This window comes from Salmo salar, chromosome ssa23 (genome assembly GCF_905237065.1).
Source record: "Salmo salar chromosome ssa23, Ssal_v3.1, whole genome shotgun sequence".
In the NCBI taxonomy this organism is placed as follows: Eukaryota; Metazoa; Chordata; class Actinopteri; order Salmoniformes; family Salmonidae; genus Salmo; species Salmo salar.
In genome coordinates this window covers 41,813,938-41,829,368 of record NC_059464.1, presented here as the reverse complement: position 1 = coordinate 41,829,368, position 15,431 = coordinate 41,813,938, and the positions used below count along the sequence as shown (strand labels likewise).

General features: G+C 43.0%; 1 pseudogene; it reads right to left on the bottom strand.

Annotated features, from left to right (window-relative positions):
• Window positions 1-1,037: 1,037 nt before the first annotated feature.
• On the bottom strand, window positions 1,038-12,659 carry LOC106584676 (tripartite motif-containing protein 16-like; annotated as a pseudogene).
• Between the last annotated feature and the right edge of the window lie 2,772 nt (window positions 12,660-15,431).

Here is a 15,431-nt window from a genome sequence, read left to right as displayed (position 1 = left end):
GCTCACCTCCACACAATCCATTTACAAGTTAAAGACACACCTTGGAATAAATAACAAAGGAAAACTATTACTAGATGAAGTTTAGTGTTGTATTTTTTATTTCCCATCACCATAAATCATATTTAATCACTGAACAGTAGCAGACCTAACTTCATCTGTTCCTGACTCTGGATAGTGGATTAAAAAGACCATCAATCTCCAATGATATAAAAGTACTATTCTGAACATTACTGATATACTGAGTGGCAAGTCAAGATATCTGCTGGTTTTATTGTTTGGTCAATAGCACCACCTGCCGGACAGGTTTAATGTTGCTGGACTGAGCAGTATGGGAGGATGAAAGATGACACATTTAGGGCCGGTTTCCTGGACATCTACATTGAACATTCTTTTTAGTCCAGGACTAGGATTAATCTGTGTCTGGGAAACCAGTCCATATAGTTTAGTAGAAAGTAAGTGATTCCAGCTTGTAGTGGGCTGACTAGTCCTGAATTGTTCTTTTGTTCCTGGACCATTTTCCATGCAGCTCCAGGTGACAGAGAACACATTAATTAGGGCCGAGACTACAAGCTGTTCAATGATACTGAGGAGAATTACATAGAGACAGAGAACCAACTGAGAAAACATATCAATGGTTCTGAATGACAACCAATATACATCAACACCATACATCATGATTCATGGAAATGTACAAGATTAAAACATTGTATTTGATAAAAATAAGTACATTACATTTTAATTCAACTATACAGTCAGACAAATTATTGTACAGAATAACAGACCATTATATCTGGGGACCATCACCACCAGCATGACTAGTATCTATGTGGACCCTACCACAGTTTAACCAGCTCAGCTATAGACTACAGCAGCATGACTAGTATCTATGTGGACCCTACTACAGTTTAACCAGCTCAGCTATAGACTACACCAGCATGACTAGTATATATGTGGACCCTACTACAGTTTAACCAGCTCAGCTATAGACTACACCAGCATGACTAGTATCTTTGTGGACCCTACTACAGTTTAACCAGCTCAGCTATAGACTACACCAGCATGACTAGTATCTATGTGGACCCTACTACAGTTTAACTAGCTCAGCTATAGACTACACCAGCATGAATAGTATCTATGTGGACCCTACTACAGTTTAACCAGCTCAGCTATAGACTACACCAGCATGACTAGTATCTATGTCGACCAGCTCAGCAGTACTATAACAGAGATAAAACCCAGGATAGAGGGGCTGAGTGAATGTGGTCTGGACTCTGTGGAGGAGGGTCATTGTGTCAGAGACGCTGTAGAAGGACAGAGTACCTGCCTTGTGATCCAGGTACACTCCTACTCTGGAGGACTGAGGGCCTGATACTTTAGTCTTAAAATTATTGTGTCTGAAACAATAACCACCACTAAAGCACTGGTACTGTAAACTCCAGGACTTGTTATTATATCCAAATACACCATCTGTCTCTGTTCTGCTGATGTCTTTATATGAGACTGCTGTAACAACAACATCACCACTCCACTCCACCTCCCAGTAACAGCATCCAGACAGACCCTCTCTACAGAGAACCTGGTAGTGGTTGGTGAATCTGTCTGGATGGTCAGGATATGGTTGGACTTGACGTGTAGTGGTCACCTTTCTGTTCCCTTCAGACAGAGAGAGGCGTGTGCCTGCTGTGTTTGGGTCCAGTGTGAGCTGACAGGAATCTGGGAGAAGAGCAGAGCAGAGACCAATGAGGGGAGTTAGAACAATAAGTTAAGTCAGATACTGTATCTACCCTGTCTTTGATTAGAGCACAGCAGAGATCAAATCAGAGAAATATGAGGAGTCAGATAGATACCCAGTCTTTGATTAGATCTACTATTGCTATATATTTCTACAGGGATTGTTAGGAGTGTCAGTAAAAAGAGACTGTTAGTTACTTCACAATAAAGAGACTCACATTGTAACAACTGTTCTCTGGTCTTGGGCTTTGGAGGCAGTACAACATCCCTTATATTCACTACAGACACACAAACACATTGACAGAGAGAGGGAATGTTATCATACCATATTCCACATGTATATGACTAGTAGGGAACTTTCAATGGTCTAAAGTTGATGTTCTTATTATTTTCAACACACCTGTAGTGGAGATCTTGGTCCATTCTCTTTTAAGGAAGTCTTCTAGTTTCTCTCTCAGTTCAGACACAGTCTTACTCACTTCTCCAAAGTACTGAAGAGGACGGACAACGATGCTAGGTATGTCTGAAGATACACTGATACTGGAGAGAGACTGATAACTCTGGAGAGAGAGAGACAGAGAGAGAGAGAGATCGACAGACAGACGGAGATAGAGAGAGAGACAGACAGAGAGGGAGTGAGCCAGACAGAGAGAGAGACAGAGACAGACACAGAGAGAGAGACACAGAGACCGAGAGAGACAGAAAGAGAGACAAACATTAAATACATTTTCATATCACATGTAACAAGGCAGTTTAGTTACCTGGAGGAAATGGATGTGATCCTCTGTGTGTGAGAGCTGCTCCACCTCAGTGCTTCTCTTCCTCAGCTCAGCTATCTCCTGCTTCAGTTGCTCCAGGAGTCCTTCAGCTTGACTCACTTGAGCCTTCTCTTGGGCTCTGATCAGCTCCTTCACCTCAGAGCGCCTTCTCTCAATGGAGCGGATCAGCTCAGTAAAGATCTGATCACTGTCCTCCATTGCTGCTTGTGCAGAGTGCTGTTAAGAGAGAGAAAGAGAGAGAGAAGAGGGAGAGAGAGAAAGAGGAAGAGAGAGAGAGAAAGAGAGAGAGATGGAGAGAGAGACTGATCCAGCCACAAACTCAATTCCATTTTCCCTAAATGGCACCAAAAAAAGTCTTCCTTTTTATTTTACCACTACAATCTGTTCTTTGGACGAAACTGGGAAAAAGTATATAACAATAATAATAATAACTGGTTTACGTTTTAACTACCAGCAATTGGTAAAAACATTGTACGATGCTCAAACTTACATCATTAGAAATAATAGGTTATGCTGATTAAAATGGTGTAGAACTTCAAACCATTAAAATAAATACATCTATTAGAGATAATTGGAGAAATAGACAGACATGTCCCTATTTCCCCAAAATAATGGCAGTCTTTTATTTAACCAGCTTACCATTTATCTACCACCATTTGACTTGTGTTTAACATTTAGTGGTTTGTAATCTAGTGGTTATGAGCGTTGGGCAGTAATAGAAAGGTGGCTGGTTCGAATCCCCAAGCCGACTAGGTGAGAAATGTGTCGATGTTCCCTTGTACATCAACAGATTTAGGCTCTTTACCCCTAGTCACTCTGGATAAGAGTGTCTCCTAAATGACTCACATGTAAATGTAAACTCTGCCTCTGCGAAAGTGTGTCTATAACTTACAAACTTTTCATTATTCACAGACAGACTCCTCTGAAGGCAAGCAGGCAGCACACTCCTGAAAACTAACTGCTCAGCAAAGCAAAGGCTATTTTGAGAGCTACCAGATATATATTAAAAAAGCTCATTTTCAGTGTCTGTGTTTATATGTTAAGGAGGTGTTACTTTGGCAGATAATGTCACCCATCTAGATAATTATATACAAATATGTATATTTAACTAAATGTTTAGCGTTTTCTGGTTTATGTCAGTTTCATTATGCTATAAATTGTTATTTTATGGTTGTTAGTGATACAATGAACTAGAACATTTTATATTTTGCAATTCTGAGTAATTACTACTTTAGTAAGGATACACACTTTATTCAGTACTGCTACAATTGCTAAATAATTCCAATAGATGGCAGCATAAGACAGTACAGATTAGTTTAGGTCAAGTATAAGTAGCCAACTCAACAAGCCCCACCAAAAGCTTGTTCCTTCAGCGGCAGCAAGGACTCTGCCTTCTCCCACCAGAGAGGGGCATGTTGAGGTAAATTTACTAACCGTGAGGGCTGCATGATGTCATTTATTGTCGGGCTGGAAGATGCATCATCTTTTCTATTCCGAGGCTGTTTTGTCATATTTGTGTATGTAGGTGGCAGGGAAGTCAGGCGCAGGAGAAACCAAATTGGTTAATCTGGAGTATTTAATGAAAAAACAAACTCCAAAACCAAAATACAAAATAACATGGGTAAAATATACCCGTCGCACACCGATACACAAACCCACGTAACATAACATCACAAACAATCACCGACATGGACATGAGGGGAAATAGAGGGTTAAATACACAACATGATTAACTTCTCTTGGGTAGGGGGCAGTATTTTCACGGCCGGATGAAAAAACGTACCCAAATTAAACTGTCTACTACTTGGGTCCAGAAACTAGAATATGCATATTATTAGTAGATGTGGATAGAAAACACTCTGAAGTTTCTGAAATTGTTTGAATGATGTCTGTGAGTATAACAGAACTCATATGGCAGGCAAAAACCTGAAAAGAATCCAACCAGGAAGTTGAAAATCTGAGGCTGTAGTTTAAATTAATTCCCTTTCCAAACTACAGTGACTTAGGGGTCATTTTGCACTTCCTAAGGCTTCCACTAGATGTCAACAGTCTTTAGAAAGTTGTTTGAGGCTTCTATGGTGAATTTTGAGGGAATAACAGCCGGTTCAAGCAGTGGACTGTCTGAAGTCATGTAGTTACTTCATGAGCATTCACACATGGCTAGCATTTTTTATTTTTCTTCTGTAATGAATATGCTATTGTCCGATTGGAATATGATCGATTATTTATGTTAAAAACACCCTAAGGATTGATTGTAAACATCGTTTGACATGTTTCTACAAACGGTAATGGAACTATTTAGCTTTTCGTCTATTGATTTGCGCTCCCGCATCGTGCCTTTGGAATAGTGTTCTGGACGCGCCAACAAAACGGAGGTATTTGGACATAAATGATGGACTAATGAACATTTCTTGTGGAAGTGGGAGTCCTGCGAGTGCATTCCGCCAAAGATCAGCAAAGGTAAGGAAAGATTTATAACACTAATTTAGAGTTTTATTGATGCCATGACTTGGCGGGTAGCTGTATAGCTTGCATTGATGGTTGAGCTCCGTACTCAGAATATTGAACAATGTGCTTTCGCCGAAAAGCTATTTTAAAATCTGACACAGCGGTTGCATTAACCTGTTGGGGGTAGGGGGCAGTATTTACACGGCCGGATAAAAAACGTACCCGATTTAATCTGGTTATTACTACTGCCCAGAAACTAGAATATGCATATAATTATTGGCTTTGGATAGAAAACACCCTAAAGTTTCTAAAACTGTTTGAATGGTGTCTGTGAGTATAACAGAACTCATATGGCAGGCAAAAACCTGAGAAGATTCCTTACAGGAAGTGGCCTGTCTGACCATTCCTTAAGCTTCTTGCCTCTGTTTATTGAAGACTGAGGATCTTTGCTGTAACGTGACACTTCCTACGGCTCCCATAGGCTCTCAAAAGGCGGAAAAAGCTGAATGATGTCATTCCAGCCCCAGGCTGAAACACATTTGCGCTTTTGGCAAGTGGCCGATCAGAGGACAATGGGCTTAGGCGCGTGCACGAGTCGACCCCATGCTTTATTTTCTTTAGTCTTTTTACCTAAACGCAGATTCCCGGTCGGAATATTATCGCTTTTTTACGAGAAAAATGGCATAAAAATTGATTTTAAACAGCGGTTGACATGTTTCGAAGTACGGTAATGGAATATTTCGATTTTTTTGTCACGAAATGCGTCGTGCTCGTCACCCTTCTTTACCCTTTCGGATAGTGTCTTGAACGCACGAACAAAACGCCGCTGTTTGGATATAACTATGGATTATTTGGGACCAAACCAACATGTGTTATTGAAGTAGAAGTCCTGGGAGTGCATTCTGACGAAGAAGGCTAAACTTGCTGGGTGTCTAAATAGCTAGCCCTGTGATGCCGGGCTATCTACTTAGAATATTGCGAAATGTGCTTTCACCAAAAAGCTATTTTAAAATCGGACATATCGAGTGCATAGAGGAGTTCTGTATCTATAATTCTTAAAATAATTGTTATGCTTTTTGTGAACGTTTATCGTGAGTAATTTAGTAAATTGTTAGTAAATTCGCCGGAAGTTTGCGGGGAGTATGCTAGTTCTGAACGTCACATGCTAATGTAAAAAGCTGGTTTTTGATATAAATATGAACTTGATTGAACAAAACATGCATGTATTGTATAACATAATGTCCTAGGTGTGTCATCTGATGAAGATCATTAAAGGTGAGTGCTGCATTTAGCTGTCTTCTGGGTTTTTGTGACATTATATGCTAGCTTGAAAAATGGGTGTCTGATTATTTCTGGCTGGGTAGTCTGCTGACATAATCTAATGTTTTGCTTTCGTTGTAAAGCCTTTTTGAAATCAGACAGTGTGGTTAGATTAACGAGAGTCTTGTCTTTAAAATGCTGTAAAATAGTAATGTCACGTCCTGGCCAGTATAAGGTTAATTGTTTTTGTAGTTTGGTCAGGACGTGGCAGAGGGTATTTGTTTTATGTGGTTCGGGGTGGTGTGTTTGTGTAAAGGGTGTTTGATTTAGTATTTCTGGGTTTTTGGTTGATGGTCTATGTGGTTGTATTCTATGGTTAGTCTGGTGTGTGTGTTTCTATGTTTGGTTAATTGGGGTTGGGACTCTCAGTTGAAGGCAGGTGTTGTCTATCTGCCTTTGATTGAGAGTCCCATATATTGGGGTGTGTTTGTGTGTGTGATTTGTGGGTGATTGTTCTGTGTATAGCCTTGTGCCTTACCAGACTGTTTATTTGTCGAGTGTTCATTTTTCGTTATTTTGTATGTTCATTTTTGAGAGTAATTAAAAATCAAGATGAGCATTCACGTACCTGCTGCGTTTTGGTCCTCATTCACCGACAACAGCCGTGACAAGTAATATGTTTGAGAAATTGAAGTAATAGCATTTCTAAGGTATTTGAATAACGCGCCACAGGATTCCACTGGCTGTTACGTAGGTGGGACGATTTGGTGCCACCTACCCTAGAGAGGTTAAAATCTGACACCACGATTGCATAAAGGAGTTCTGTATCTATAATTCTTAAAATAATTGTTATGTATTTTGTGAACGTTAATCGTGAGTAATTTAGTAAATTCACCGGAAGTTTGCGGTGGGTATGCTAGTTCTGAACATCACATGCTAATGTAAAAAGCTGGTTTTTGATATGAATATGAACTTGATTGAACAAAACAGGCTTGTATTGTATAACATAATGTCCTAGGAGTGGCATCTGATGAAGATCATCAAAGGTTAGTGCTGCATTTAGCTGTGGTTTTGGTTTTTGTGACATATATGCTTGCTTTGAAAATGGCTGTGTAATTATTTTTGGCGGACGTACAACCTTATTTTCGCTGTAAAGCCTTTTTGAAATCGGACAATGTGGTTGGAATAACGAGAGTCTTGTCTTTAAAATGGTGTAAAATAGTCATATGTTTGAGAAATTGAAGTTATAGCATTTATGAGGTATTTGTATTTCGCGCCACGCGATTCCACTGGCTGTTGACTAGGTGGGACGCAAGCATCCCACCTTGCCCAGGGAGGTTAAACGGCCCCACAAACCGCGGACCCAGCTTCCGGCAGGGCAGGTGGAGGGGCAGGTTTCTGGTCGAGAGCCAGACCCTGTCCCCCGGTGCAAACACCGGGGCCTCACTGCGGTGACGGTTTGTGCCAACTTTCTGGCGCGCTGAAGGCGGACATGGGCAGCGTCCCAGGGTTTCCTCTGCGCGCCGGAACCAGTCATCCACCGCAGGAGCCTCGGTCTGACTCTGATGCCAAGGGGCCAGAACCGGCTGATACCCCAACACACACTGAAAGGGAGAGAGGTTAGTGGAGGAGTGGCGGAGCGAGTTCTGAGCCATCTCTGCCCAGGGCACAAACTCCGCCCACTTACCCGGCCGGTCCTGGCAATAAGACCTCAGAACCTACCCACATCCTGGTTAGCTCTCTCCGCCTGCCCATTACTCTCAGGGTGAAAACCCGAGGGAAGGCTGACGGAGACCCCCAGACGTTCCATGAACGCCCTCCAGACCCTAGAAGTGAACTGGGGACCCCGATCAGACACTATATCCTCAGGCACCCCGTAGTGCCGGAAGACGTGTGTAAACAGAGCCTCCGCTGTTTGTAGGGCCGTAGGGAGACCGGCCAAAGGGAGAAGACGACAGGAAGGTGGAAGATCGGTTATAAAATCCACCGGCAAGTACGACCACGGCCGTTGTGGAACGGGTAAGGGTTGTAACTTACCCCTGGGTAGGTGTCTAGGAGCCTTGCACTGAGCAGAAGGAAACATAAACCCTCACGTCTTTAGGTAAAGTGGGCCACCAGTACCTCCCACTAAGACAGCGCATCGTCCGATCAATCCCAGGATGAGCAGAGGAGGGTGACGTGTGAGCCCAGTAGAACAACCGATCGCGGACAGCAGACGGAACGTACCGACGCCCAGCTGGACACTCAGGGGAATGGGCTCAGCACGTGACGCCCGCTCAATGTCCGCGTCCAGCTCCCACACTACCGGCGCCACCAAGCAAGAAGCTGGAATTATGGGAGTGGGATCCATGGACCGCTCCTCTGTGTCATACAGCCGGGACAATGAGTCTGCCTTAACGTTCAGGGAACCTGGTCTGTAAGAGAGGGTAAACACAAAATGGGCGAAAAACATGGCCCACCTTGCCTGGCAAGGATTTAGTCTCCTCGCTTCCCGGATGTATTCCAGATTAAGGTGGTCAGTCCAGATGAGAAAAGGGTGTTTATCCCCCTCAAGCCAATGTCTCCACACCTTCAAAGCCTTGAGGACAGCCAACAGCTCCCGGTTCCCCACATCGTTTCGCTCCGACGGGCTGAGCTTCTTAGAAAAGAAGGCACAGGAGCGGAGCTTAGATGGCGTACACGAGTGCTGAGAGAGCACAGCTCCTATCCCAGCCTCAGATGCCTCCACCTCCACTATGAATTGCAAAGACGGATCCGGATGAGCCAACACAGGAACCGAGGTAAACAGAGCCTTCAGTTTCCTAAAAGCCCTGTCCGCCACAGCCGACCACTGCAAACGCACCGGACCCCCCTTCAATAGTGAGGTAATGGGAGCAGCTACCTGACCAAAACCCCGGATAAACCTCCGGTAGGAATTGGCAAACCCTAAAAATCGCTGCACCTCCTTCACCGTGGTTTGAGTCGGCCAATTACGCATGGCTGCAATGCGGTCACTCTCCATCTCCACTCCTGACGTAGATATGCGATACCCTAAGAAGGAGACGGACTGTTGAAAGAACAGGCATTTCTCAGCCTTGACATACAGGTCATGCTCCAACAGCCGACCAAGTACTCTGCGCTGTTGCTCGGCCTCCGACTGCAAGGCATTACAGAGGGTAGTGCGAATGGCCCAGTACATCACTGGGGCCAAGCTTCCTGCCATCCAGGACCTCTATACCAGGCGGTGTCAGAGGAAGGCCCTAAAAATTGTAAACGACTCCAGCCACCCTAGTCATAGACTGTTCTCTCTGCTACCGCACGGCAAGCGGTACCCGGAGCGCCAAGTCTAGGTCCAAGAGGCTTCTAAACAGCTTCTACCCCCAAGTCATAAGACTCCTGAACATTTCATCAAATGGCTACCCGAACTATTTGCATTGCCCTCCCCCTCCCCCTCTTTACACCGCTGCTACTCTCTGTTGTTATCATCTATGCATAGTCACTTTAATAACTCTGCCTACGTGTACATATTACCTCAACTGACCGGTGCCCCCGCACATGGACTCTGTACCGGTACCCCCCTGTATATAGTCTCGCTATTGTTATTTTACTGCAGCTCTTTAATCCCTTGTTAATTTTATTTCTTATTCTTATCTGTATTTTTGTAAACTGGTTGGTTAGGGGCTCATAAGTAAGCATTTCACTGTAAGGTCTACACCTGTTGTATTCAGCGCACGTGACTAATAACATTTAATTTGATTTGATTTAGTAGGTCACTCCTATTAGATTTACCAGATGATAAACTATTCAATACAGACAGAGAATCTGAGCATACTATAATTCCAACAGGTTGTACGTCCTCCACCCACTGGAGGACAACTATTATCACCAACAGTTCAACTGAGTATACTGACAGTTCATCTGTTAGTCTTCTATCTGCACATCACATTCAGGAAGGTAAACACCTGCTCCTGTGTGCCCACTATCTGGGTCCTTGGATCCATCTGTGAAAAGAGGTAAAAAAGCATAACAACTTCTACCAATGTAACTGTCAACCAGTTTCCCTTTATCACTGACTTCTGACCCATCTTTTCTCTACCAAGGTTAGATCAACAACAGGATCTGGGAGTAACCATGGAGGAACATCCCCTATCACCACAGAAGGGCCAACCTCCAACTCCCTCAAACCACTCTCATCAGCAAGCTTTCCAACTGTCCATCCAAAACCACTGCCTTGTCTACTAGTATATTCCCAACAGTCATCTAGAACAGTAGCAGTGTGATGCTCAACCTCACAGCCTTTCAACCCAATAAGATAATGACAATTTATTACACCGTATATCCAAAGGCATCTCACCTGCCTCCACTAGTAAGACACATACAGATGTTGATTTAAATGCACCAATACATATCCTTAAAGCTATATACTGGATTCTGTCCAGCTTCTGAAGACAAGTCTTTGCCGCTGTTCCATAAACTATACACCCATAATCAATTGCCGTCCTGATCAGAGCTCTATAAATATCCATCAACGATTGTCTGTCAGCACCCCATTCATAACCAGAGACTCACACAACCAACTACCATGAAAGTGATGGAATGAGAGAGAGAGAGACATCATTACAACACTGTACATAGACATAATATAACGTTTCTTCTTCTTTGGAGTTTAACGGCGGTTGGCATCCAATATGTTTCATTACCGCCCCCAACTGTACTATAATATAAATATATTTTACTTTGAGATACAAAATGGGAAAAGCTGAAAAGAACATTTAATAAAAACAACAATAATACTAAATAAAACCCTTCCAACTAACTCTACAGTCATTAAAAACCCACTACCCCATTCCACTACTTTGACCCTATCTGCTCCTGCACCATGCCAACGATCTGGGAGGACGGGACACCACCACTCAACACACCCTGCTGGAACTCTTCTGAAGTCAAATCTCATATGACCAAATACTTCTCTGCAGCTGCCAACACAACATCTATTTTCTGTGTTTTACGTTCCATTTCTGTAGTACAGTTGGGGGGGGGAGAGAGCTGGTAATGTGATGAGGTAGCGTCTTCAAAATCAGTTTCGCCCCAATAGGGAACGTCCTCTTGGTGTAATGGTCTAGATGTTGGTTTCTCCTGCAGTAGACCTGGGTTCATATCCCGTTGGTTACATTAAGCAGTATATTCTCTGAAAGGGGTCCAGACAGCCTGTTCCCAACAGTGGGGTCAGTGATATTGGAGAGGGGGCCCTTTCCCTCTCTCTCTCTCTCTCTCTCTCTCTCTCTCTGACTGGAGGAGAGAAGTAAAATGGTGTGTCTCCTCTGGTCAACAATACTCACCTTAAGAGACTCCACAGCCTGTTGGAGCTCCTTCAGCTCCTTCTCTCTCTCCTGGAATCTCTGCTGGACCTTCTGCTGACTCATCCCCAGCTGCCTCTGTGGAGAATCACTCTTCAATGAGCTATCAAGCTTTATTTGTCCAGTAGATCAATAGTATAGTCATGTGACATAGGGTCCATAGAGAGGAAGGTCTACAATCTTGATGGTCTATTTTATATGATATTTATATGTTGCTATGTGAATGATTATAGTTCTAACAGTCGGTGTACATGTATCAAGGAGTTGAGACTGAACTTTGGACTCATAAAAGGGCATTCAGAATGATAATAGTGTTTGACTTTAGGAAATGGTGATACATTTGGAGAGTCTGGGTTAACATATCTATATAATCAAGGTTTGTGTTCATATTTGTTCTGCCGTGGATCGATTTCATTTGAATTATCTCATATTCAAACAGTCGTTGTTCCTACTGTATCTTTAATTCTTTGTTTATCAGACAGTCACCAACAAGTTGTTCTGGTCTTACCTGTTTCTCAGTCCTCTCTGCTGCAGCTGACACTGTATCATGGCCTTTATGTTCATCCATTGTACACTGATGACAGATACACTGCTGATCGGTACGACAGTAAACCTCCAGCAGTTTGTCATGAAGAGAGCAGATCTTCTCCTTTAGTTGTGCGGTGGCTTTGACCAGCTTGTGCTTCTTGAAAGCAGGAGATTCGTAGTGAGGTTGGAGGTGAGTCTCACAGTAAGAGGCCAGACACGCCAGACAGGACATGAGGGCTTTCTGCTTTCTGGTCCCAGTGCAGGAATCACACGCCACATCTCCAGGTCCAGCATAGCACAGAGCAGGAAGGGAAGCAGCCTGGAGTCCTGTCTTCTTCAGTTCCTCCACCATCTCAGCCAACATGTTATTTTTCCTCAGAATAGGCCTTGGAGTGAAGGTCTGTCAGCACTGAGGACAGCTATAGACCCCTTTCAGATCATTCTGATCCCAGCAGTCCTCAATACAGCTTCTACAGTAACTGTGTCCACAGGGAGTAGTGACTGGTTCCTTCAGTAGATCCAGACAGACAGAACATCATAACTGGTCCTGGTCCAGCAGTACTCCCTGCTGAGCCATTTGATGGTTATTCACTCTCACACAGACAGATGACACTGAGACTCAGATCAGTTTCGTTTCCAAAGAAGAGAGTTTTTGGAAGGTATGAACTTTCTGGATTTGCCAGATAGGTGAGTTTAGAGGGAGGAAGAGAAGGAGGGATTAGAGAGAGAGAACTGCATGCAATGTTGAGAGACATATTTTAGTTCCTAGTTTAGGACCCTTAATATGGAATACATTAGAGTGGTTAGAATACATAAAGGGTAACAGTTTCTATGAAATACATATTATAATTATTTAATAACCTTTATAATACCTTATAATAGACCTATGTGTTATAACACTGATTATAAGTGTTTAACATTTTTTAGAAGTGGTTGTAATGAGGAGGGGACTTGATATTGATACAATATACCGTAGGTGAATTGAATACTGTATGTATTGACTGATCATTGAGAATGAGGTAATACTTTATATTACAGGTTATTACTGTTAGCTCTGTAATGGGTGCGTGATGGTGGCAGGAAAGTCAGGCGCAGGAGAACGAACTTGATATAAACGGAGTCGTTTAATAAGTGCTCACAAACTCTGAAAACCAACATATACAAAATAATGAACGTGGGTACAAAACCCGTCGCACACCAGAACATAAATAGCACCAATACATATAACAAACAATCACCGACAAGGACATGAGGAGAAACAGAGGGTTAAATACACAACATGTAATTGATGGGATTGGAACCAGGTGTGATGGAAGACAAGACAAAACCAATGGAAAATAAAAAATGGATCAGTGATGGCTAGAAGGTCGGTGATGTCGACCGCCGAACACCGCCCGAACAAGGAGAGGGACCGACTTCGGAGGAAGTCATGACACTAGGGTCAGGGGTAGAGGTACTACATTCAGCAGTAACACTAGACATATCTAGGATTAAAAAGAGAAGACGTTTTACAGTCAGAGTTCTTTGTATTATGAACATATCCAATACATTATTTCTGAAACCAGATGAAATGAAACTGTCTTTCAGCAGGAAAAGCTTCTCTAATAATCCTAACCATGGCTGGGTGTCTTCAGAGACTGAGAGGTATAGAGACACACTGTCAAGTCAAAACATCTGGCTGTGCTTTCATGTCAAAACCCTTATTCTATTCTGGTCATTATATTATATTGTATTATATTCTATGATAATATATTATATCCATAGTCTCCACTCAGTATAGTGTTAATGATGACTGTTTATTGTGTACATTGATTGAATGGTTAGGACTATCTCTGTATTCACAGTTTAAATCCCAAGAGACCAGGAGACCTAAAGGAAGCCTTCAACACTGCATCCCTTCATCCAGTCATAGTAAACAACCTCTGTCTGTCTGTCTGTCTGTCCGTCTGTCTCTCTGTCACGTCCTGACCATAGTAAGATGTTATTTTCTATGGTAGAGTAGGTCAGGGCGTGACAGGGGGTGTTTTTCTATGTTTTCTATTTCTATGTTCATATTCTAGTTTTGTATTTCTATGTTGGTTTTGTTTGAGATGATCTCCAATTAGAGGCAGCTGGTCCTCGTTGTCTCTAATTCACCTCTGCGTCAAGGTTTGTTGTTTTTTTGTCATTCAGTTTATTTATTGCGTAGTTTCACAGTATAAATAAAATGTGGAACGACACACATGCTGCACTTTGGTCCGCTCCTCTTTCGACAGCCGTGACTCTCTCTGCCTGTCTATTGACAGCTGTAAATACAGCCAACTTCTCTGTAGTGGTTGTTGTTGCTATCAGTGCTGCACAGTTATTTTCAGGTCTCTCCAGAGATGGTAGATCAGGTTCAACTCTGGCTGGGCCACTCAAGGACATTCAGAGACTTGTCCCGAAGCCACTCCTGTGTTGCCTTGGCTGTGTGCTAAGGGTTGTTGTCCTGTTGGAAGGTGAACCTTCGCCCAGTCTGAGATCCTGAGAGCTCTGTACTTTGCTCCGATCCTGACTAGTCTCCCAGTCCGTGCTGCTGAAAAACAACCCCACAGCATGATGCTGCCACCACCATGCTTCACCGTAAGGATGGTGCCAGGTTTCCTCCAGATGTGACGCTTGGCATTCAGGCCAAAGAGTTCAATCTTGGTTTCATCAGACCAGAGAATCTTGTTTCATATGGTCAGTCCTTTAGGTGCCTTTTTGCAAACTCCTAGTGGGCTGTCATGTGCCTTTTACTGAAGAGTGGCTTCCGTCTGAAGGTCTGATTGGTGGAGTGCTGCAGAGATGGTTGTCCTTATGGAAGGTTCTCCCATCTCCACAGAGGAGCTCTGTCAGAGTTACCATCAGCTTTTTGGTCTCCTTCCTGACCAAAGCCCTTCTCCCACGATTGCTCAGTTTGGCTGGACTGCCAGCTCTAGGGAGAGTCTTGGTGGTTCCAAACTTCTTCCATTTAATAATGATGGAGGCCACTGTGTTCTTGAACCTTCAATGCTGCAGAAATGTTTTGGTACCCTTCCACAGATCTGTGCCTTGACACAATCCTGTCTCAGTGCTCTACGAACAATTCCTTTGACCTCATGGCTTGGTTTTTGGTCTGACATACACTGTCAAATGTGGGACCTTAAATAGACAGGTGTGTGCCAATCTAAATCATGACCAATCAAATGAATTTACCAAAGGTGGACTTCAATCAAGTTGTAGAAACATCTCAAGAATGATCAATGGAAACAGGATGCACCTGAGCTCAATTTCGAGTCTCATTGCAAAGGGTCTGAAATCGTATGTAAATTAAGTATTTCTGTTTTTTATTTTTAATACATTTGCACAA